The 25,508-nt window shown below is 33.5% G+C and overlaps 1 long non-coding RNA gene across 2 annotated transcripts in view; it reads left to right on the forward strand.

The window, feature by feature from the left end:
- The first annotated feature begins 2,817 nt into the window (after nucleotides 1-2,817).
- LOC131820557 (uncharacterized) overlaps nucleotides 2,818-25,508 on the forward strand; it is a 264,174-nt gene continuing 241,483 nt past the window's right edge. For both annotated transcript variants that reach the window (XR_009349693.1, XR_009349692.1), the window contains exon 1: nucleotides 2,818-3,092. This is a non-coding gene — a long non-coding RNA (uncharacterized LOC131820557). The remainder of the gene's footprint in view (nucleotides 3,093-25,508) is intronic.

The raw sequence follows: 25,508 nt of genomic DNA on the forward strand, positions 1-25,508 counted from the left end.
TTTTATTTGTATTTTTGTATTTGTGGGATTTGAGGAGGGAAGAATTGAGAAAAAACGTGGGATCAATGCTACCTATGGAAGTGGAAGTTCTCTGGATTTAATTGTAGGGTAACTTTGAGGGCAGCAAAGGAACAATTCCTCCTGTAAATGACAAGAGGAAGGAGGAGAGGTGTGTGGCTCCCAAATGGCGAACTGCTGAGACTGGACCTGTATGACATACCTGGAGGCCAGATCTCAGGTATCTGAACTCTCATCCTCCACAAGAGGACAGGATGCAAAGCAGAAAGGCAAGACATGAGGCCGGGAGATCGGGGTCATTATGGCCAAGTAAATCATACCATTTTTTTCAAGTTGTAAGCCACCCACGCAGAGAGAGGCTCCTCCTGACACAGTCATGTTCTCATGTTCCATCTCTCTGTTAGAACCATTCAGCACAAGCTACCTGGAATCCCAGGTCTCTGATGAAGTACTGTCCCTCGTCATTACTGCTGAAAGTCGACCCTTAATATGTCACAAGACTCCTTTTTTGTGTGTGCATATTACTCAAGTCCTCCTACTAGAACTTGACTAGAATCAGGATTAATCTAATTACTGATTCCTTAAATGTGTGACAGGGAGTCCTGAGAATTTGCTTACTCTCTCTCTGAAATGCTTTAATCAGCTTAAAAGAATTACCACTAAAAATTATAAACTAAACAATTTTGTGTGTGTGTGTGTGTGTGTGTGATGTAGCCACTATCATGGGGAAAAAATTACTAAATGAAGTATACTAGCCTGAATATGGCTGGTTACATTAAAATGCACTTGGTGTAATGGCTTTTTGTTACTCCTATGATAAGTTGCCACAAACTTAGTAGCTTAAAAGAACCACAGAAAATTCTATGTCATTGTTTTGGACGTTAGAAATCTAAAAGCATGCAGAAGGGCTTCATTGCTGTTGAAAGTGAAAAAGAGACAAGAATTGGAATCTGTTGTCTTTGCCTTTTCCAGGTTCTGGAGAGCAACTTCATGCTTTTCTCATGATCCTATCCTCAACACCGTCTGCACCTCTGCTTGTCATTGTATCTTCTTCTCTGACTCTAACTCTCTTGCCTCCATTTTATAAGAACCTTTGTGATTATGTTGGGCCCACCTAGATAATCCAGGATCATGTTCTCATCTCCAGGATTCTTCATGTAGTAACTCAAAGTCCATTTGCCATGTTAAGGTAACATAATTATAGGTTCTGGGTATTAGGAAACAGACATCTTTGGGGAACTATTGTTTGGTCTACAATGCTTTGCAATCATGAAATTATTTCTAATTATTAGATCTAATTACAATACCTGGTATGTTGTTACACACACAGCCACGTGCATGTGTGTGTGCACATACACATACACACAGTATTCCAAAGACAGGGCCCCATCTTAATTTCCTTTAGGCAAACATTTTTCTTCCAAGGTATTAAGGGATTTTGTCTTAAAAATATGTAGCTATCATTTTAAATAATAAACACAGTTCTATTAAATAAAATCGTCATTTATAAATGGGTTTTAACACATGTATGTATGTGTGTGTAGTAACAGAAATGACAAATCTAGGAGAAATCTCGTACTTCCTTTTGGATACAGTACTAAATGTGCTATGTTATACTCTGTATTAAAACAAAAATATGGGCTGATCATTAATTCTAATGTTAAGTGTGTATTTTGTCCTAAGAAGCACATTTGGGTTTATTGAGCTCATTTTGAGACTTTTGCCAATCAATTACAAATAATGGAACATATAGTTATTTGGTTAAAATAACCATTGAAAAAATAGATATTTGTGCAATTCAGCTGCTAAATTCACAGAAAAAAAAAAAACAAACTATAACACATTGGACATGCGTCTGTTAATTACTCTAAGCTTAACAGTTTAAATTCTAACCTCAATGAAATTTCCATGTTAATTGTGTATTCCAACCAGGTATCTAGCTATTCTTGGAGTGTTGTAATTTCAAATATTTGGTCACCTTTTCAGACCGTTTTGTTTTGGAAAATATGCTCAGAATGCAATTAAGATACACTTTAAGGGACTGCAAGGCACATACCAGGAGAAATGTTAGCACACACAGAAAATGCCAGAGCCACTTACTTTTGTATTATTAAACAAGCAAGGACTTACTTTGTATAAGAAAAAAAAAAAATCCACATAGGCTTTTTGTGAAACCTCAGTTCATATGCTTTGTCAATTTTTTAAAAACCTTTTATACGTAAGATCTTAACTAACTTGATTCTTTTTTCTGACATTCTTTAAGCTTTTCCTCTCTCCTGGATTGCCTCAAAACAAAACACCTGAATCTCTCTCATCCTTGACTTTCTTAGTTTCTGCACCATTTCCATCTCTGCCACATTTCTTGGAAGAATAATAGGTTGGTATAATCTCAATTCATACTCTAGTGTTCTGTCTTTAGATTTATAACGCCATTTTTCCTCTGAAATTTCTTTCTAAAGTGAATTCTATATATTCAAAACAAATCGGCATTTTAAGTGCCTGTCTTGCTCACCAATTGTTTTGTTCTGCATTTGTGTCACCCTCCGTTTTGTTTTTTTCTCATGTACCCCTTCCTATTTCTCTTTTTTTAATCTCAAGATCTTAGAATCCACTCCCATGATATGCAGAATTTCACGATGGCTTCCCAAAACTGTGCCACTTTACATCTGTGGATATGATGTGTATCATCCCATGATCTTATAATGTTAGCTAGTACAGGAAGTTTATTTGGTTGGGCCTAAATTAATCTGGCAAACCATTTCAAAAGCAGAGATTTTCCTCTGGCTTGGCAGAGGAAAGATTTGAAGCAGGAGAAGAATTTGATGCACTGTTGCTGGCTGGAAGATAGAGTGGATTGTTTGGTGTGGAAAATAGGTGGCTTCCAGAAGCTGAGAGCAACTCCCATTTAATAGCCAAGAAATGAGGACTTTAGTCCTACAACTTCACATAACTTGTTTTCTTTCAAGAATCCAAATGAGCTTGAATTCCAGGTGAGAACACAGCTAGTCAACATTTTGATTTCAACGTGAACAGAGAATCCAACCAGCCCTGCTGTACTTCTGACTTACAAAAACGTGAGTTAGTAAGTGGGTAGTCTTTTAAGTCACTTGACTTGTGGTAATTTATTACACAGCAATAAAAAATCAATATACATATTTTAAAATAAGATGTTTCTTTTGACTATTGATGTTTTTATATACATGATTTCATGGATGATGCCATCATTTCTCATTGTTTAAAAACCATTTGAATATTCATGATCACCAAATATATATCGGTAGAACTTGAACACTAGATTTTATTCTGATTGCCTGTTTAATGGCTGTATTTGGCTATTGGTGGGATGACTTCTACTCAGTTGTTCTCAGTCTGAGTGTATAAACTGACCACCTTCAACAACTGTTTCCTGTTTTTATAAATGAACGAGAGTTTGCTATCAACCAATCTACAAATAGTCAAAGCTTTATTCATGAATTTTAGTCTAGAAATTTCCATTGATGTGAAACAAAATTGCATAGATAACCCTCTTATCCTTCTCTTCACACTTGCTAATCTATCTCTGGAGAATTATTTCCAACATACCTATAGTAACTAAAAGTATTTAAGTTCACTAGTCTAATATAATACTTCCAAAAATGATTTTTACTTTTTGAATTATGAAAGAATATGTGAATAGAGATGCAAGCTACCGAAGAGTTCTCATCTGAGTTCACTGATGATATCTCTCTCTGTAACACTATACCAATCTATAGTGACTTAAATAAAATCTAAAAAGAATGAAAGTAATATGGAAATTGCAATAAAGAATTTACTATCCAAAAATTTATGTTTATATGTTGAGACACTTGTCACACATTCAGAGTGCCAGAAGTGTGTTTTTTTTTTTTTTAAATGGAATCAGGACAATTTAAAGAAATCAAATACAAATTCTAAGACTATGTTGTGTTGAAAAATTTTTAAATATATTTTATAGACTGTAGATCATAGATGAGCAGCTATATTTTCTCTACATTTTTATTTATATTATTTATTGAGCTAAAGTCAAAAAAGGAAAGAGAGAAAGAGAAATTAGGGGAAAAAAGAACCTAGATCCTGAGCTATACATTATACAAGTTTGAGATATTAACTTCATGTCTTATCAATTTTCAAGTAGTATAAATATTTGTTTTTTTGTGAATTTTTTATAATTAAATGCTTACAGAGATGAGCTTAACATTTTGATAGGTTAGTTGTTCAACAGAATTAAATAGTTCAGACATTTGTGACTGGAGCAAATATCCTTATTTTGAAAAAGATAAAATTCAGTTTGTTTTGGATACAAATAAATCATATCTGGTTTCCCCTGCCTTCCTTTCTCATCATTTAGGAAGGTTTAATCTGGGCTAATGGGCCTGCAGATACTCTAGGTAAAGAACTGCTGGGCTTACCTATTTTGAGGCTACTATTTCCTACCAATCCATGAAGCTACATCATTAAATTTGTAACTCCAAATAAGTCTTATTCAGATAGCAGGCCAAACTGTAGCCTGATATCATACATGGGAGTCGCCCAAAAATACGCTACTTCAGTTCCACTTTGTTACATCTTTTCATGTATGAAGAATAGTGTGGAAATAAAATCGAGCATAATTAATTCCCTATGTTTGTATGCCATTTAAAAAAAAATAAACTTCGAGTGATTCCAGCAAGATGTCTGGACCAGAGACAAGGAAAGAAAAAAGAATAAAAATGAGTAAAGCCTACAGGAACTGTAGGAAACCATTAAAAGAGACAACCTGAATATTTAGGAGTTCCCAGAGAAAAGGGGAAGATGGGCGCAGAAAACTTATTAAAAGAAATTATGACTTAAAATTTCCCAAATCTGCAGAGAGATTTGCTTATCCAAATCCAAGCAAATTCCACATAAAAAGATTTCCCCAAGACACACTATATTAAAACTGTGAAAAACTGGAGGAAATTTTAAAGGTGGCAAGAAAATAGAAGCTTATAACTTTTAAGGGGGCCCCAACCCATGAGACTTGCTTTATTTCTCAACAGAAGTCTTACAGGACAGGAGAGGGCAGGATGATACATTCAGAGTGCTGAAATAAAACAAAGCAAAGCAAACATTGGCCCAAGAATACTATATTTAACAAAGTTTTCTTTAAGAAATTAAGGAAATAAGATATTTTCAAACAAGAGTTGAAGGAGATCATCACCACTAGACATATCTTGAAGAAATACTGAAAAGAATTCTTCAAGCTGATATAGAAGGATGCTAATGGGTAACATGAAAACACATGAAAATATTCAATGCATTGGTAATGGTAAGTATACAATCAAAATCAGAATAATCCTAAAATGTAATGTGTTTATCTTTAATTCTATTAAAAAGTCACAAAAGTATAAAAAATAATGATAGCTGCAGTAATCATTTAACGAATACATGATGTAAAGACAGATAAATTGTGACATCAAAAACATAAAAGGCGGGAGAGTAAAGGGTACAGTTTGTTATATGATCAAAGTTAAATTTTAGTGGTGTAAAATCGACTGCTGTATCTTTAGTATATTCAGATAAGCCTCATGGTAACTCAAACACAAAACATACAGTAGACAGAAAATAAAAAGGAAAGGGAACCAACGAATACTGTTAGGGAAGATCATAGTTCACAAAGGAAGGCAGCAAGGCAAGAAAAAAGGAACAGGAGTAGTACAAACAGCCAGAAAAGAACAGTAAAGCCCTTGCTGTCAGTAATTGCTCTAAATGTAAATGGTTAAATTATCCAATCAAAAACCATAAAAATAAAAAGCAAGCATAGAGTGTCTGAATGGATAAAAACTTGACTAAACTCTATGCTGCTTACCAGAGATTCACTCCAGTTTTTTGTTTGTTTGTTTTTTTCAGGATTTAAAAGGTTTTTATTTCTCTGCTTATATCCAACCTCTTTTGTAGAATTTCCCATAGAATGTTGGTAATAGAGTTGTATCTCCCATTATGGAAGTCAAAGATGGCCAGACAGTCCCTCTCCCTTCTTCCTGAAAGCTACCATTTCTTCAGAGACCCAGTATGATCCAAATGGATGTTGTTGTTCTTTTTTTTTTTTTTTTTCCCACTCCAGTTTTAAGGGCGTAACATATAGGCTCAAAGAGAACAAATGGAAAATAATATTTCATGTAAGTAGAAACCAAAAGAGCAGGCATAGCATACTTATATCAGACAAAACGTACTTTGAGCCAAAGATAGTAATGAGATACACAAAATGTTATATAATAATAACAGGGTCAATTGATCAAGAGGATAACATTCATAAGTATATAGGCACCCAACATGGAAACACCTAAATAAATTGAGCAAATGTTAAGTGACCTGAAGGCAGAACAGACATAGTAATAGTAATAGTTGAGGATTTCAATACCCTCATTTTCAACAATGGATAGATCATCCAGACAGAAGATCACTAAGAAAAGTTTGGACTTAACTATATAGTAGACATCCTGATAAGCATATACAGAACATTTCATGCAACAGCAGAATACACATTTTTCTCAAACACACAGGGCACATTCTCCAGCATAGACCATGTGTTAGGTCACAAAACAAATCTTAGCAAGTTTAAAATTGAATTAATAACAGGTATCTTTTTTTGACAACAGTGGTATGAAACTAGTAATCAGCAACAGGAGTAAAAGCAGAAAATTCACAGATATATGGCATTTAAACAATACATTCCTGAACAACAAATGAGTCAAAGAGAAAAAAGGGAAATAAAATATATCTTGAGAAAAATAAAAACTGGGGCGCCTGGGTGGCTCAGTGGGTTAAAGCCTCTGCTTTCAGTTCAGGTCATGATCCCAGGGTCCTGGGATCAAGCCCAGCATCGGGCTCTCTGCTCAGCAGGGAGCCTGCTTTCCTTCCTCTCTCTCTGCCTGCCTCTCTGTTTACTTGTGATCTCTGTCTGTCAAATAAATTAAAAAAAAAAAAAGAAAAGAAAAAGAAAAACTGAAATAAAACATCCCAAAACATATAGGATGCAGGAAAAACAGCCTAGGGATGTTTATAGAGATAAACATCTAAATTAAGAAAAAATAAATATCTTAAAAAACATACTTTGCACTTCAAAGAACCAGAGAGAGAAAAAACCCAGTGAAGATTTGCAGAAGAAATGAAATAACAAAGATCAGAGCAGAAATAAATGGAACAGAGGTCAGAAAAGCCATAGGAAAAAACATCAATGAGACCAAGATCTGGTTTTTGAAAAGATTTTACAAAATTTGACAAACTTAAGCTAGATTAAGAAAAAAGAAAATTCAAATGAATAAAATCAGAAATGAAAAAGCACATTACAACTAATACCACAGAAGTACATTGGAAGAAAACCAATTCATTTACAATAGTATCAAAAACAATAAAATAATTATTAATTTAACCAGGAGTTGAAAAATCTGTACTGAAAACTGGAAAACTTTGATGAAAGAAGTGAAAAAGGCATAAATAAATGGATGATATCCCATTTTCATGGACTGGAAGAATTGATACTAAAATAACAATAGTACCCAAAGCCATCTATAGATTCAATGCAAAAGCTTTCAAAATTCCGGTGGCATTTTTCATAGAAATAAGAAAATTCTAAAATTCATACAGAGCCACAGACAACTTTGAATATCCAAAGCAATCCTAAGAATGAAGAGCAAAGCTAGAGGACCACACTTGCAGATTTGAAACTATACTACAAAGTTATTGTAATGAAAGCTGTATGATACCGGCATATAAATAGGTCAGTAGACTATGGAACAGAATTGGGAGCCCAGAAATGAACCATCAGATGTATAATCAACTAATTTTTGATTAGGGGGCCAAGAATACTTAATGAAGAAAGGTTAGTATCTTCAATAAATGGTTTTTGGAAAACTGGATAATTATATACAGAAGAATGAAATTAGACTCCTATCTTACAACACTCACAAAAGCTACTCAAAATGCATTAAAGACTATAAAATACTTAATAGAAAACATAAGGAAAAGCTTCCTTTACATTAGTTTTCACAATGATTTTTGAATATGATACCCAAAACACAAGCAGGACATTTTCATCACAACTGACAATAAAATTGATATAAAATTCAAATGTGCTTATCACCTAGTTGTTGATAACAACTTTTTTTTTTAAGATTATGAATACATTGTGAAAAACTAAAGATAAGTCTTGTCATTATTAGAAATATGTTGACTTGGGGTGCCTGAGTGGCATAGTTAGGTAAACAATGGACTCTTGGTTGTGGCTCATGTCATGATCTCAGGGTCCTGGGATCCAGCCCCATGTTGGGCTCTGTGCTCTGTGAGGAGTCTGCTTAAGTTTCTCTCCCTCTCCACACCTGCCCCTCCCCCATCTCTTTTTAAATAAATAATTAAATATTTTTAAAAATATGATTGACTTAAAGTACATATAAAAATACTTGGCCTTAAATGTAAATTATCTTTACTGTTTTTGATTCAGCAAGATGGTTAGGGATAGAAGAAAGTCGTGGTCTCTTAGGCACATAATGTTTATAAGTTCAGGATTTTGTGTACTCAGAATTTTTTTCTAAATGACATAATCTTGCTTAAAACATCACACAGAAACCCATTTGCTCTCACAAGAGACTTTTTAATTAACAGTCGCATCTGTGCTAGTACACTATATTTTTGCAAAGCTAGCAACAACTTAAACCACATTATTAAATTATGAAAAAAATGCATAAATCTCAGTGGACTTGTTTGGTGTTTCAAGAGCCAGAAATAGTGATCCCGTTGCCTCTAGGGTCTGGCCTTGAATTACTTAAATTTTTTTTGTACGGATATTATTAAATTATTTAATAGTAGAATATTTTGGCCCCTTTCAAATATAAATGACATTAAAAATTAACCTATGTAAGCTATTAAAGTTTACCTGAATAAAATTGATTAGAAATATGTTTCAAATCTATTTAAAGTAGCAGTGGTGCTAGAGGATGCAATTTTCCAAGAAACCAATAAACCAATAGTTTAATATTAAAATTAAATATATATTAAACATTTAAATATGCATATATTTAGGTCTGGGGATGTTTAAACATGTTAAGATAAATTGTTATTGCTACATTGTCCTCGTCTAACTTCTGTATATCTTTATTTTAAAAATAAGGCTGACCTAGGGGCACCTGGGTGGCTCAGTGGGTTAAGCGTCTGCCTTCAGCTCAGGTCGTGATCTCAGGGTTCTGGGATTGAGCCCCGCATCGGGCTCTCTGCTCGGCGGGGAGCCTGCTTCCCCCTCTCTCTCTGCCTGCCTCTGCCTACTTGTGATCTCTGTATGTCAAATAAATAAAATCTTTAAAAATAAAAATAAGTCTGACCTAATTATATATAACTTTAATTAATACCATAAGATCAAGAGTCTGCTATATTTTCCTCACTTTCAGAGTTTTTATATCCTTTCTTTTCTTTTCCTTTTAACATTATTTTCTAATCATTCACTGGCAGTGTTCCTAGAAATTTTGCAAGACTTTTTAATCTTTAAATTAGAATGCACACCCCAGCTCATGAATTCATATTTAACATTTGATAATAAAATGTTATTGAAATAAGAGAAATATGAAATCTGTATTTAGTCAGTAAATTATTTTTTGAAGTCTTTATCAAGTTAATTGCTATATTCTGCACTTAAAAACTATAGGATTTCAGAACCATAATGAGGTACATATTGAACATATTAATATTAGGTCTCATTAAGAAAAATATGATTATTCACAGTGGAAAGCATTTAATATTATGTCAAATATTTCAAATCACTTCATAGAAAATTTTTGAAGCTTTACTCAACTTTAAATCACATGCAAATCCAAGAATTAATTATAATTGATTTTATGGAACAGTAAAGCAGAACTTTTAAAAATCTGTTGTTTTTTAGAAAGTTTCGAATAATACAATTTAATTTGTCATGATATCAGTGGAGACCAAGAAAAGCTGTTTTAATTTGGTAATGATAAGATTTGTCATCTTTTTAAATAGAATATTTAAAATATGTCAGCTAACTCTAATGATTTAATGATTTAAATAAAAAATTCAGTGTAGCATACAATAATATTGTTCTAAATAAATAAGAAAGAAAGAAGCAAACAAATCATGGAGTGTGGTTCTGTATTTTAGAAATATGAATATGGGAAAGTTAGACCTTTTTAATGAATGGTATGATATTTATAATTGGCTTGTTTAATGCAATCTATACAAAGAAATTTATATTTTTAGCAAGGAGTATAAGTACATGAATTTAGACTGTACCTTTTTCCTTTTTCTTTGTGAAATACTTCTTTTAAGTTACCTTTTCTATTTATACATTCATTAAATAAACCTACACAATATTTTATTATGTCTAGATACATATTACACATTTTCATTGAGGTGAATTATGCAACATCATGTCTCTCTTCTTGCAGAATTGTAAATGTTCATATATACCATATAATTGAGATTAGAGTTGCTAAATGCATCTCATTGTTAAAATGAAACAGACTTCAGAGTAATCCAAGCCAGAAAAATAAAATGGGGATAGCCTTTGATTTAAAAAGAAAAATAAGGGGGCGCCTGGGTGGCTCAGTGGGTTAAGCCTCTACCTTCAGCTCAGGTCATGATCTCAGGGTCCTTGGATCAAGCCCCGCATCGGGCTCTCTGCTTGGCAGGGAGCCTGCTTCCCCTCTCTCTCTCTGCCTGCCTCTCTGCCTACTTATGATCTCTCTCTGTCAAATAAATAAATAAAATCTTAAAAAAAAAGAGAGAGAGAAAAAGAAGAAAAAGCAAAACAAAACCAAGAAACAGAAAAAAACCACATCTTTCTCTGAGATGTCAGAGAAAAAAAGAGTTGTTTCAGATACAGCAGAGGTTATAGGTGTTGAGTATGTCTGGTGACAAGAGGAAGTATGAGAGTCTCAGAAAACTGAAGGTATCAATAAACATTTTACAAAGCTGACTGGGAAACTGGAAGAATGTGGAAAGATTACTGATTCTGGAGTCCCTGAATCTTCAGTGATGCCCATTGGCAGGGCTATATGATTTGCCAAGATAAGGTTTAGAATCCTGGGTAAAAGAAGTGGGAATGATTATTGTAGGATTAATACAGAATTGGAGTATGAGGGATAATTTATCTCAGGGGAAAGGGAATTTTATAAATCATCAAGAAAGTGATTGGAAGGTGGACTGTATTGTCTGCATTGGCCAAGGGGGGAAAAAAGTCAAACAATAAATGGGGTTGTTAAATTAGGAGAAAATTGTTATTTCAAAGACTTGGGTATAACAATAGGGCTGATAGGCACAAGTGGTGAAAGGAAGGGTTTGAGTGAAATAGTGTGATAAAAAGTACTTAATATGAGACCTGGGGATAAAAATATATGTATATAAAAAATATATGTTTATAAAAAATAAAAAATTAAAAAAAAAAAAAAAAAAAAAAAAAAAAAAAGTACTTAATAAAAGTGGAGAATAGGACGATGACATTGTACAGTCAAGGACAATTTTAGGTACAGCTGTAAGAGTAACTAGAGTGAGGCTATTTGAGTTTACTTTAAAATATATTTCTCGTGGAGATGAACTCTCTAAACCTTTGTTTCTTTATATGACAGAAATTAAAATAATGTGGTTATTGAAGTATCATTAAAATTATACAATAGTAAGTGATTGATACTTCACTGGGCACAGTGTTATATATCCCATGTATGGATGGATTCTTAGAATTCATTCGTTAGTTTTTTTCCTTCTTTCCTCATGATTAGTGATCTCTTTAGTTTTGTTTGACAGATTTGTATTTTTCAAATGAAATATTGTCTCTGTCTGGAATCTACTTTCTACTGGATTTCTATATGTCTTCCTGAATTAGTTTTGTCTATCCTTTTACAAATGCAAATCAGTATCAAACCTATCTCAATCATCTTTCATGTGCAGTGCCTTGGCCACTAGCCAAGTCATAAAGTCTATCAGACTTTCTGAAAGCTGTTTTTTGGTTTCTGGGTATCCAGCCCACTTTGATTTATTTAATGATTTGGCATTGTGCAATACATCTTCTCTAGGCATTGTAGATTGTCTCATTACATCAATCTTACATTCTTGGTCTAGTTTCTTGAGTTGCTAGCAAGCATGCAAGAAAATTCTTCTTTTCATTGTTCTGCAGACTCTTCTGCTTGCATTGTGAGCCATCTATCAGAAAAAGAAAAAAGAGTAAAGTTAAAAGAGTTTCTCTTTATCTGCATCAGTAACTTCCCATCTAGCAGCGAAGTGTTTATTTTCATGTAGCTTGCTCAAGTGTTCCTTTTTTTCCTATTACATTTTTCATTAAAATGATTTTTGTTTCTCGGCATGGAGTCAAACTAGAAATAATTATTGACTGATTTCTCCGTCATTAACTTTGAGTGTCTCTTGCTTGTTGCTCAGCCATTGGTTTGTAGATATATTAATCATGGAATCTATTTCACATTCTTTTTTCTGGTATTTGTTTTAACATCTGTGTCTTCTTGAAAAACCTAGAATCTATCAGCCAGATATATATATATATCTAGATATCTACATATCTAGATATATGTATATATCTATATATCTATGAATTTTCTATCCTGTCTTACTACACAGAAGGTGGTTTATATATATATCTAGCTATCTAGATATATACATATATCTTACTTCACAGAAGGTGGGTTGTATATATATCTAGATATCTAGATATGTACATATGATATATTCAGGTTATATATATATCTAGATAGCTAGATATATATAAGAAGGTAGGTTATATATATATCTAGATATCCCACTTTCTAATATATATCTAGATATCTAGAGAGAGATATATAACCTATATATATATATATATATACACATATATCTAGATATCTAGATATATATATAATCCATCTTCTGTGAAGTAAGACAGGAAAGAAATTCATGGCTACACTGTGATAGTCATTTGAACTATTCCTCTGTTTATCACTCCTACAATAGGCATGTCAGTCTCAAACTCAATTCTCATTTTTGTTTCAAAGTGAAGATTTTCAGGGCAGTATGAAGTTTTATTAACTCTTTCAGCTCAGTAGGATTCCATTAAAGTTTGTGCTTTAATATGTGAGAATTAAAGACTAAGAGATAGTGTGAATTTCCAATATCACTTAGATACTGATCACATTTCCATTTACTCATTAGATTTACCTGGGGGTACTCAGTGTTAAATTTAAGTTGCTCTTATGTGTACTAAACAGTACTCTGAGGGTATAAAAACAAAACTTCCTGAAGGTACCAGATTGGTGACCAGACAGTAACTAAGACCCTGTGAAAATCAGATTACTATATTGACCTCTGTTTTGCTATTTTTTTCTCTCACTAATCTTTATTATGCAACTATTATATGATCCATTGAGTGCAAAACAGTATAAGTATATAAATATATACTAGCTTTTTAAACACCGTTAGTTGAATAATAATAGATATATTAGATCTTTCTGCAGTCATTTCTTTGACTCAACAGGCAGCCATTAACACTGTAAGACCTAGAACTGTAACATCACAAACAAGCTATTTGCATATTTCAGCATTAAATTAGTTTTCTTTTGATTCAATGAAAGTAATGCTAATGATAAAACCTAATGAGTGAACATACATTTTCAAGCCTTTCCTTTTATCTCCAATTCATTTTATTTTCCTTTATCACTTTGATTCAACAGCAAAGGGGACCCATTAGGGAAAACACAAAGATATTAATGTAAAGATTTAAGTGATATAAAGAGCACTGCCCAAGGTACAGGTACATATCACATAATTTTAATTAAAATAATGGCACTTGGGAAGCATTTTAGAAGATGGTAATCTCTAAGCTTGATAAACTGGCAGAGCCATTTAGGTATAGTTAAGTACAGTCTTCTCTCAGCACACTTACAATGAAGAAAATGAAAGATATTTAATTTACCATTGTATTAAATATTTTATGTTCAACAAAATTTTTACTTTAACATTGAGATTGCTTTTTAATTAATATTTTTTTTTTTTTTTTTTTTTTTAAGATTTTATTTATTTACTTGAGAGAGAGACAGTGAGAGAGAGCATGAACGAGGAGAAGGTCAGAGAGAGAAGCAGACTCCCCATGGAGCTGGGAGCCCGATGCGGGACTCGATCCCGGGACTCCAGGATCATGACCTGAGCCGAAGGCAGTCGTCCAACCAACTGAGCCACCCAGGCGTCCCTAATTAATATTTTTAAATAATTCTTTCTAATGACACAAAACCTTCATTTCAGTTCTATTCACGAAGGAATTTCATTCACTAAGAAACCTACTAATTCTGATTTATTAAAAAAATCCCTTCCGTATACAGATAGATGAATCTAGCAGTTATGAAAGTATTTCCATAATTTAAATTCAGCCAGTCAGTCATGGGACCATTTGGCATAGTTGTTTTGCTGGACTCTCTAGATAACTTAGCTGATTAAAGCATTACTGCAGATTCCCTGGCAAAGGTGTTTTCATGGGAATAGTGAAGAACTCAGATTTTTTTCAATAAATAGTGGAATGGAATTTGTGATCTGTGATAGCAAATATATGATGACAAGATGAAGGAATTATTGACACAATAAAAGGAAAAAAATGTGAAAACATGACTCACAATTTCATATCAGGAGTTTTAAAAAAATCATTTTATCAACATGCCAGCATTTTATCAACAATCTCCTAGCCTTGAGGCACATTTCTTGTAAGTCAGTTTGATTTTCAAGGATTATGCCTTGCAGTGCCACCCTTATACCTGGCCAAGAAGAGCTTAGAGCTTCTGATATGGGCCCGGTTTATTTGAGAGACTCATTCTGGGTCTTTGGCCATTCTCTTTCCTGCAGGGCTGAAGAGAGAGGGTTATACCTAATGAATGCCCATCTGCATTATGGCAACATTGGAGGTACTCTTCTGCCCGAAATGAGCCTCAGTTTGGCTCCATGACCTACGCCAGCTTCTTTGTTAGTGTTGTGATTTTTTTTTTTTAAGTTAACATTTGTTAAGTAGACCTGGGGTGAATATTGAGTCACTGTTCAACAAAGACCACAAGGGAAAGTGAAATAGAGAAGCTTATGACTCATAGTCTTGGAGGAGGTACATGGCATGCCTTGAGTGGCCACATGGTGTGGTCAGGGCAGGGTATGGGCAGAGAGCAAGCAGCAGGACTTGGGGCACATGCTTTTGTTAGGATCTGTGGGTAGAGTGCTTTCGGGGTTCTCAGGCTAAGGCTGGATTGGTCAAACCAAATAGAAAATAGGAGGTTTTGGTAAGCTCTGTGGTGGTCTAATCTCAGAGGTGTGCAAGAGAAGGAGTTGGGAGTTAGAAGAGACTGTCCATTATCAGCAGCATTGGGGAAGTCATAATAGAAACTTACACTTTTTATTATACAGGCTGTCGTAAAGAGTATGCACGTGAGAAAGGGGCTGGTGTCAATTCGAGGGTCCTGTAAGCCACTTAGCTTACAAACTGGATGTTGAGGCAGTAATATCATAGAATAGGTTAGTCTTCCATAGAATAGTCAGTCTTTCATAGGTCAGACCACGCATGTAGGTCTACCTAATTCCAGAAAGTTCTTTAAAAAGGAATTGTTGTTTGTAGATACTAAACTATAGAAAGAGCCTAGAGTCTCTGCATGTGTGAAAGGGAGGTTCTTCATGATGCAGGAAGGACCTAGAGGGAGGAAAGAGAAGACAGATGGTCTGTGAGCCTCCTGGATAATAATAAAGATAAATTTATCAAAATAGGAGTAGTATTTTACTTAAAGTTTGATAAATAAATATCTGGACATATGGTATGTGATTTTTTTCCTTTTTGTTTCTTTCCTGGTACTGCAAATGTTAAGAACTTACCCAATACAATTTTCATACAACCAGAAATGCCATAGAGTATAATTGCACTATTTCATTTGCTACAAAAAATAATTCAGAAGCATTGTCAAGTAAACTATTACACAACATTTCTATAACTTGTGTTTTGTACTTTTTGAAAGAGCTTTTTAGACTTAAAGATATATTCTAATCATATATCACTCTTGTGCTTAATTTTAAAAATAAGTGAAAAAAGCTCATTAAGATATGTCTTAATCTTTTCTATATGCACATTCTTGAATTTTGAATCAGTTGCTGATTCTGGTGCATCCACATCTGTGTTTTTCTGTACAGTATTTTCCTCTGTGTTTTGAAAACCTCAGTAATGTAGGATTTCTGAAAGTGTACTTCTTTATTTTCTTTAGAAATTCTTTAGGCTACTGATATCCCTTTTGTAACATTTGATATTGCCATTTTCTTCATATTATTATTGTCCACAAAAGAATTGCAGACCAAGGGGCGCCTGGGTGGCTCAGTGGGTCAAGCCGCTGCCTTCAGCTCAGGTCATGATCTCAGGGTCCTGGGATCGAGTCCCGCATCGGGCTCTCTGCTCTGCAGGGAGCCTGCTTCCTCCTCTCTCTCTCTGTCTGCCTCTCTGCCTACTTGTGATCTCTCTCTGTCAAATAAATAAATAAAATCTTAAAAAAAAAAAAAAAGAATTGCAGACCAAGTTAGCGCTTGTAAAGGAAATAGAAACATCATTACGAAATTCTCTTCCACCAACTGTGATTGCAAGCCATGTTCTAATTTAAGAAATGTTACAGCACGTGTGTGTATGTGCATGTGCACACTTAAGTGATGAAACAAGATCATTCACTTATAACATACTTAACAACACTGAACTTGTAAATCCCAACAAATTCTCTTTTAGCCAATCCCTTTATCTCAGCTTTGAGTTTTATTATTTTATTTTATTTTTTTAAAGATTTTATTTATTTGACAGAGAGAAATCACAAGTAGATGGAGAGGCAGACAGAGAGAGAGGGTAAGCAGGCTCCCTGCTGAGCAGAGAGCCCGATGCGGGACTCGATCCCAGGACCCTGAGATCATGACCTGAGCCGAAGGCAGCGGCTTAACCCACTGAGCCACCCAGGCGCCTCTCAGCTTTGAGTTTTAATATTTTTCTCCTTTCCCTCCTTCTTTTCTTCTGCCTCCTTCTCTCTTCTTATTCTCTGCATATATTATAAAGGCCATTAGGGACATTTATTTTATTATCATGCACATTACTTACATACACTGGATTCATTACTGTCAGGTGGTTGGGAGATATTGCTGAAAATGCTCTGAACCCGAAAAAGATTCTAGTTATCAATAGATGTTAATGAAACCTGTAGTTTATCCAGCTACATTTTATCATATGGCAAATTGATATTCACAAGGATCCTTTAGGTAGGCTTAATTATATTAAACAACTAAAATGAGGTATTACATGTGTTTATATTTTAATTAGTAAAATTGTGCTAGGTATTTTATTATATGCCAATTATAGGTTTTATAGTATTGAAAGGAATCTTTCATCATTTACCCATTGTTTTCTAAGGTTAAACCACTCTAGTCTTTTTAAATTCCTGTCAGTCACCACGGCACTGTTCTGCTTTCCTGTTCCATTTAGGAATCCTTTCTCTTAAAGTTTATTCTTTTAGAAATTCTCATTCCTTTGCTAGATCTATTCTCTATATATGATTCCTCTTTGGTTAGTCAATTAATGATTAATATTTGAGTTGTTTTGAGTTATCATGAAAAAAAAGATAGATGCATTCTTGCAGTTTTTTGTGTGAACAAGAGTTTTAATTTCTCTAGGATAAATACCCAGTAGTGTGAATACTGTGTTCAATTTTATAAGAAACTGACAAATTATTTCCCAGAGATGTTGTGGCAAGCAAAATTTGAGACCCCAGATTCCTACCTACTAGTGGACCAGTGCTCTCTATAAACTTTTCCTCTTGAGTGCCAGTAACAGCTGTGAATATGATGAGAAATCCTCCTGTGATATGGCCAAAGGAATTTTGAAGACCTAATTAATGTCCCTAATCAGTTGACTTTAATATGATCAGTAGAGAGGTAATTCCTATGTGGACCAGACATAATTAAGTGAGCCCATTTTAAGAGAGACTCAAAGCAGCAGAGATTGATCTGTTGGTCTGAGAAGCAAATGGGCATAACTGTTAAGTGGGCCATGTGACAAAGACCCAGAAGTGCCCACTAGATGTTGAGAATGCTCTCCAGCCAGAAGCTAGCAAGAAAAAAAATCACATATAAAAGAATTTTGCAAACAACCTGAGGGAGATTGAAAGTACCTTCATTCTTGATCCAGCCTCCACTTTTAGATGACACCTTAATTTCCACCTTGTCCTACACTGAGCAGAGGATCTGTAATATAAACTACATGGCTGGATTTTATCCTCAGTTCTTGGGAGAGAACTTTTAAACTCTTGGAATTTGCCAAGTGATAGGAGTGTCCGTTACTCATCATAAGACAATCAGATTGCACCCTAGCATATGCTGGTAAGATGACTCATGGAGGGCCTCTAGGTAGTACCTGCTAAGGAAATGGCTCAGGACAGGGTCTGGTCAAGACAGAAAGACGATGTGATCAAAGAGTTGAGGCTTTAACAAGGGAAGGGGGCTGGCTTCAACCTGCAACTTCTACCTGAGGAATAAAGAAAAACTGAAGCTTGGAAGGTACTGGTCTTTTAGTGTACTACCTGAGGAACCAGTTTCTGTCTTGTCTCACATGGAATGTTGATGGAATAGCCAAAGATCAGATGCCCGAAGGCAGTTAAGAAAAAGGTTAAGTGGTAGATTGCTTGTGTACTGAAATTGCCATGACTCTGTGAGATTGAGAGAAGACACAGAATCTGAGGTTTCTTCTTTAGGAAAGAGATAAAGTGTTGAGCATGCCCACTAAGACCCTGACTTATCAGTGGGCTGTCAAAGGAGGTAGTTCGTTTCTTCTCACATGGAATGCTGAAGGAACTGGCATAGTTTAATGAGGGCAATTCATAACAGAGGGAAAGGAACTGGTGGCCTACTGTACTCAGTCTGGCTCAACAACACAGAGAGAAGGCACACAACTAGAGACATATACAAGGAAAGAGGGACAGAAATAGAGCACACCTCCAACATCCTCATGGTACAGCAGTCAGACGCCAAGTCTTATACCACGGAGCAAGAGATTATGAAATCCTGAAAGAAAAAGAAACCAGTTAATCTCTTATTCAGTAATTTAGGTAGAGAAGTCCAGAGAAGACACATATATAGAGAAGGTTTGAGAGACTCCCAAATCTCTCCCTGGACTGACTGGTGAAGATTTTGCTTGTCAAAGGTGAGAAGTAGACTCAGATGGATACTTGTTCAAATGTACAGAAAACAGCACAGAGCTATATGGAACACAAAGAATAAGGAAGCCATGACACAGCAAAGGAAAAAAAAAAGAATCTCTAGTAATAGATCTTAAATGAGATTTATAAATTACTTAACCAAAAAAATTAAAATAAAAAAGATTTTATTTTTAAAAAAGAGCACAAGCAGGGTGACTGGCAGGTAGAAGGAGAAGCAGTCTTCTTGATGAGCAAGAATCCTGGTGTGGGACTCAATCCCAGGACCTGGGATCATGACCTGAGCTGAAGGCAATGCTTAACTGACTGAGCCACCTAGGTATCCCTACACAGAACTTTTTATACAGCAGCAGAATACTGTAGTTTTCAAAAACATATGGACCATTCTCCATGAGGGATCACATATTAATATTAACATATTAACTCAAGAAGAATTGAAATATAAGAAGATTGAAATCATGCCAAATATCTTTTCCAACAACAATGGAATGAAATTAGATATTGATAATAGAAGAAAGCATGCAAAATTCACAAATATGTGGAGATTAAACAACACATTCTTGAACAACCAGTGGTCACAAGAATCCAAAAAAGAAAATAGAAAATAATCTCAAGATTAACAAAAACATAACATACCAGAATTTATGGGATATGGCAGAGTTAGTACTATGAGCAAGTTTATACTGATAAATGTCTACATTTGAAAAAGAAGAAAAATTACAAATACTTATCTTTAGATCTCCAGGAACTAGAAAAAGAACAAATTATTCCCAAAGTTAACAGAAGAAAAAATAATAATAGAGATTAGATAAGAAATATATGAAATAAAGATTAGTAGGAAAAAATACCAAGGAAAATGAATGCTTTTTTTTTAAATAAACAAAATAGAAAGACTCATAGCTAGATTAACTAAGAAAAAAAGAAGACTCATATATATAAAATCAAATGTGAAAGAGGAGACAATACAATTGGGACCACAGAAATAAAAAGGATCATAAGAGATTATTATGAACAATAATATGCCAAAAATTGTATAACCTAGAAGAGATTAATAAATTCCTATAAATATAAAAGCTACCAGCACTGAGTCATAACTAAATAGAAAATCTGAATAGACCAATAACAATTAACAAGACCAAATAAGTAATCAAAACTTCCTAACAGAGGAAAGCCCAGGACCAGGTGATTGCACTGGTGAATTCTACCAAACATTTAAAGAACTAATGTCAATCCTTAAACTCTTCTAAAAAGTAGAAGAGGAGGAAGCACTTGAAAACTCATTTTATGATGCTAGCAAACAAGATGAGGGCTACAAAACAAGAAGAGAAAACTATGGGCCTATATGCCTGATAGACATGGATACAAAATGATGAACAAAATACCGGCAAATTGAATTCAACAGCACATTGTAAGTATCAAACATTATGACCAAGTGTGATTTCTCTTCGGGATGTCAGGATGGTTCAAAATATGCAAATCTAGTCCTTGTGGGTTTTTTTTTTTTTTTTTTTTTTTGAGTAGACAATTTATGTCATCATCTGCTACAGATTTTTTTTTTCCATTTTTCCAGTCTGTAGATCTTTTTTTTTTTTTTTTCGTTTTCTTGCCTTATTGCCTTGTTTAGGATTTCCTGTACTGCATTCAGTAGGATGCTGAGAGTAGACATTCCTGTCTTGTTTAGGGGAAAGTCCTCAGTCTTTAACCACCAAGTATGATGTTCAAGCTTTCTTCTTCCTTACTGATATTCTGTCTATTTTTAATGTTGACCATTCGTAAATAACTTAGTAGTGATTTGTTTCTTCAGTTCTGTTTTTCAATATATTCTGTAGTCCTGTTATTAGCTTTATAAACATTTAGGATTGTTATATTTCTGGCGAATTACTCATATCACTATTAAGTGACCATTTTATCCCTAATAAAATTTTTTCTCTTAAATTTACAACATGTTATTTAAAAGAGCTACTCCACTGACAATCTCTGCTTTTTAGTTGGGGTACTTAGCTCATTTAAATTTGATTTGGCTATTGATATGGTTAGGTTTGCAGCTATCATTTTGGGATATGTGTGTATGTATGTGTTTTCTTTGTCCCATTTGTCTTAGTTTTTCTTTTTCAACTTTCTTTTCAATTAGTTGAGTTTCTCATGATTGCCTATTATTTGCCTTATTGATTTATGAGTTGTAATTCTTTGTATGTGAGATAGATTACTTTAAATTTCTAGTATACATTTTTACTTATCACAGTATGCTTTCAAATAATATTGTATCACCTAAACCTTACATAAATCATGAAATTAATATTTCCATATCTACCTGCCTGTACTTTTTATACATTTATTTCTATATATGCCATAAATGACATGCATATTATTATTTTATTGTAAAAATTATTCTTCAAGGAAATTTAAAACAGGAAATTGTTTTATATTTATTTACTGATTTATCTTTTTTTTAAATTTATCTTTTTCAGTGTTCTTCATTCCTTTGTAGAGATCTGGGCTTCCATGTGTTATCACTTTATTGTCTAGTAATTCATGTTAACATATTTTGATGCACATCTGTGGGTAATGAATTCTTATAGCTTCTCTATATTTGAGATAGTCTTTATTTTGTCTTTGTTTGGAGGAATCTTTGTACTGGATATGAAATATTGGTTGACAGTTTTCTTCCCCAGTCCATAAAATTGTTGCTCTATTGTATTTTGTATTACTTTGTTTTTATCCCTGCATTTGCTCTTCTATACATAATGTGTCCTTTTTCTCTGGACACACATGTTTTTCTTGAATCTCTAGCTTTGAAAAAACTGGTGATCATGTGCCTTCATGTAACTTTATCTATATTTTTTGTGTTTGGAGTTTGCTGATCTTCTTGGATCGTGGGTAAATGATTTTCATAAAATTTGGGGAATTTTTTTTATATTTTTCCTTACCCCTCTGTCTTCCATCTAGCAACTCTTTTTTTGGGTGTGCCCTGGACACTGTCCTCAGGTAATAAACTGAAACATTCATAGGTCTTATTTCCTATCTCTCAGAAATCACTGTCCTGCACTGACAGAAATTATCCACCATTTGAAAGCCATTAATTTAAATATTGTGTTCATTTTGGGGGAGCATTTTAGGAGGATGGCTAAAATATTGCCGTCAGAAGTTCTCTCTCACCCTCTTAAAATTTTATTTTGAATGGTTCTCCTCAGGCTTTCCATCATGCTTGTTGATTGATTCACTCATTTTTGTGAAACATGATTCATTATTGCCTAAATTTGAAGTACAAAAATAACCCCTGATACTTAATTTCCTGATAATGTGCGTCATGAAAATGTGCACTCACTTAAAAAAAGTTTTTGCTTTGTCTTCAAAACTTCTAAATGGAAAAACATTCCAAGAATCAGTTTTTGTGCAGGGAATCTCATCTTATTTTTACAGATTTAAACAGTTAGATATGTAATGATTTGAAATTTATAATTCCTGAACATTTTCTCTTATGAACGTTGCAGATTTTTACATGCAACTGTCTACTTAACATTTTTGGTTGGATATAAAACACAGATCTCAAATTTCATTAAGAACAAAAGGAAGGAAGGGAAAGGAGTAAGCTGGGTGGGAAATGAGGAAAGAGAGGAAGGAAGAACGGAAGGAAGGAACGGGAGAGAGAGGAAAATAACTGTCGATTTCATACTCTGTCTTCTTACATCTATTCACCTATTAGCTTTTCAATCTTGATAAATTGCAAAACTATATATACAGTTGCTTGGGTGGGAGGGGATGGGGAAAAGTCTTAATAGTTTTTTCTTCCTTTCCTCCAACCTCAAACCATATCTACTCTATAACTCCTAATATGTTACGTATTTAACCAGTTTTTACTCCCTATCTCAATATGGTTTTTTCTTAGACTACTTCAAGGATTTTTATATTGATTGACTTTAGTTTGCCTACTTTTATCTTCTGAAACTTTCACTGACCTTCCTGAAGCCTTCCTAAACTTTACTTCCTGAATTTATTTCTCACCAACAACCAGAATGTGCCTTCCCATTTCTCAATAATCTTCCTCACATTTGATTATTCCTAACCATGAACCCCAAGATGACTTTTACGAACAAAACTCACTTGAATCTACTCTTCCTTTGACTTATCCCATTTTCGAACAACTGAATTGGTTTTCTTCGAACAGTTTAATCCTGTTCTGAACTTAGCGCTTTTTGACTTTCTTTCTCATCTGTCTGGAATTAACTTTCCTTGAATCTCATACAGATGTTTTATTTAGATATTGTCTTCTCATTAGTAACTGAATCAGAACTGGTGAGTCCATACTGATCTCACTTTGATTGTATAACACATTCCATTTTTGTGGGGAAAGAAAAAGCATAATTTTGGATATAGTTATTTGAGATAAGAAGGCCAAAGATATAAGTTATTCTTGAGAATCCATTTATGTTCTGTCTTCATTGTATTAACATCTACAAATCCTTTAATCAGAAAAATGACTCTACTTGAAAAAGTAGTTGGTAGATAATAAAATACAGTCATTTGAAGCAATTTCAGTAAATGTAATGAGTGAAATCCTTAATTATACATTTTAAAGACAATAAAAACTTTTTGGGTTTTGCCTGTGAAAAGTAACAACATAAATTATTTTTTTTTTGAATAATAAAAGTCAAACTGCTTAATAAGAAAATAAAAATCATTACTAAACTTCTCTATTATGTCTTCTCTATAATAGATACTCTATAAATAGGCACTATAAAATAATTATAACCTTTTATTATGTAAAAATTAAATGCAAAGAAGACTAATATGATTCCTTATGTCAGCATCATATAGCTTCAATAATTACTAATTGAAGACTAAAATTATATTATATATATACTGACTACTTCATTAAACTGTAAGTTTATGTAAACCATATTTAAAACAAATGTAAGTTTAAATATTTATCTTTAAAAGATAATTTCTTTTAAGAATCCATAATGTCCCTATCATATGCAAATTTAAAAAATAACATATCCTTTAATAATCATTGTTCTTATGTTCCCATTTGTCTTAAAGAATCCATTACTTTTATTTTTTGAATCAAATTCTAAATAAATTAAAACTAATGTAATTTGTATATGTACACACATGTTCACACATGTGAACTGTAAGTTTTGGCTCTATTTTTGTCTTATAGCTTATTTGTTGGGAAAATCTTTTTCCTGTAAGAATTTATGCAGTCTGGATTTTATTGATTACATCTTCATACTATTTTTTAAGGACATTTCTCTGACATCTGTATTTCTGTAAAAGGGTAGCTGGGTCTATTACTTTCAATGAGTTTAACATTTGGGCAAAACTACTTAAGTATTGTTACGTTCTTCTATCAGATACAAGATTGTGTCTGATTGTATTTTGTGATATTATCAGTTGTGGTGATTAATGTCTATGTTTCCTTTTCCATGATAGCTTTATTAAATTGAATTTAATTTTTCTTAAAAATGTGGATATCTTTCACATCTTGGAATTTAATATTTGATTAGCATAGAATTTAAAAACTTTTGACCATTGCATGTATATAAAATACATGTAAATAATTTTGGAATTTGTTTATAAAGCCCAAATCTAGTAAGATGTTGTTAGTTTTATAGAAAATGTTTTATCTCTTAAATTTGAAGAAGTCTTTTGCAATGAACTAGACCCTAACCCTTTAATTTTCTGATGGGAATGTTCTAAACAGTGATTTTCCAAGCTATCATTTCAGCTAGTGACTGGCACTCTACAGAACAGCATACATTTCTAAGCATGACACTAAGCAAAATTGTGACGTAAAATAAAACTGTCACACATTTTTTAAAGTATAGTTGATAATTCCATTTTTGATGCAAAAGCAGCTCTTCATTTATTTCTATCATAGACCTTTTTTCTTCTATTTCTTCTATTTCTTTAACACAACACTCTGCCCTTATTCTACAGAAAGATGTCTTATGTCACCACTGAAATTTTCTGTTTTTTGTACTTTTTTCCTAGGGTATTGTCACACACTAATAATACACACACACACACACGATTCAGCATAGTTCAAATTTATATTCTATAGTAGCTAGTGTGCATCTTCTGAATAAACAAAGTAATCTTTGGTATTTTGGGCTTCATACTTTATCTTTCCATTTAAATTTAAAAACTATTGGGCAATTTTCTCTGAATGTGGCATATTTATTATACATCATGAAATAATGCACATAATTCTTTTTCTTTAAATGGAAATCTTTGGGGCGCCTGGGTGGCTCAGTGAGTTAAAGCCTTTGCCTT

Source organism: Mustela lutreola, chromosome 18, assembly GCF_030435805.1.
Source record: "Mustela lutreola isolate mMusLut2 chromosome 18, mMusLut2.pri, whole genome shotgun sequence".
NCBI classification, from domain to species: Eukaryota; Metazoa; Chordata; class Mammalia; order Carnivora; family Mustelidae; genus Mustela; species Mustela lutreola.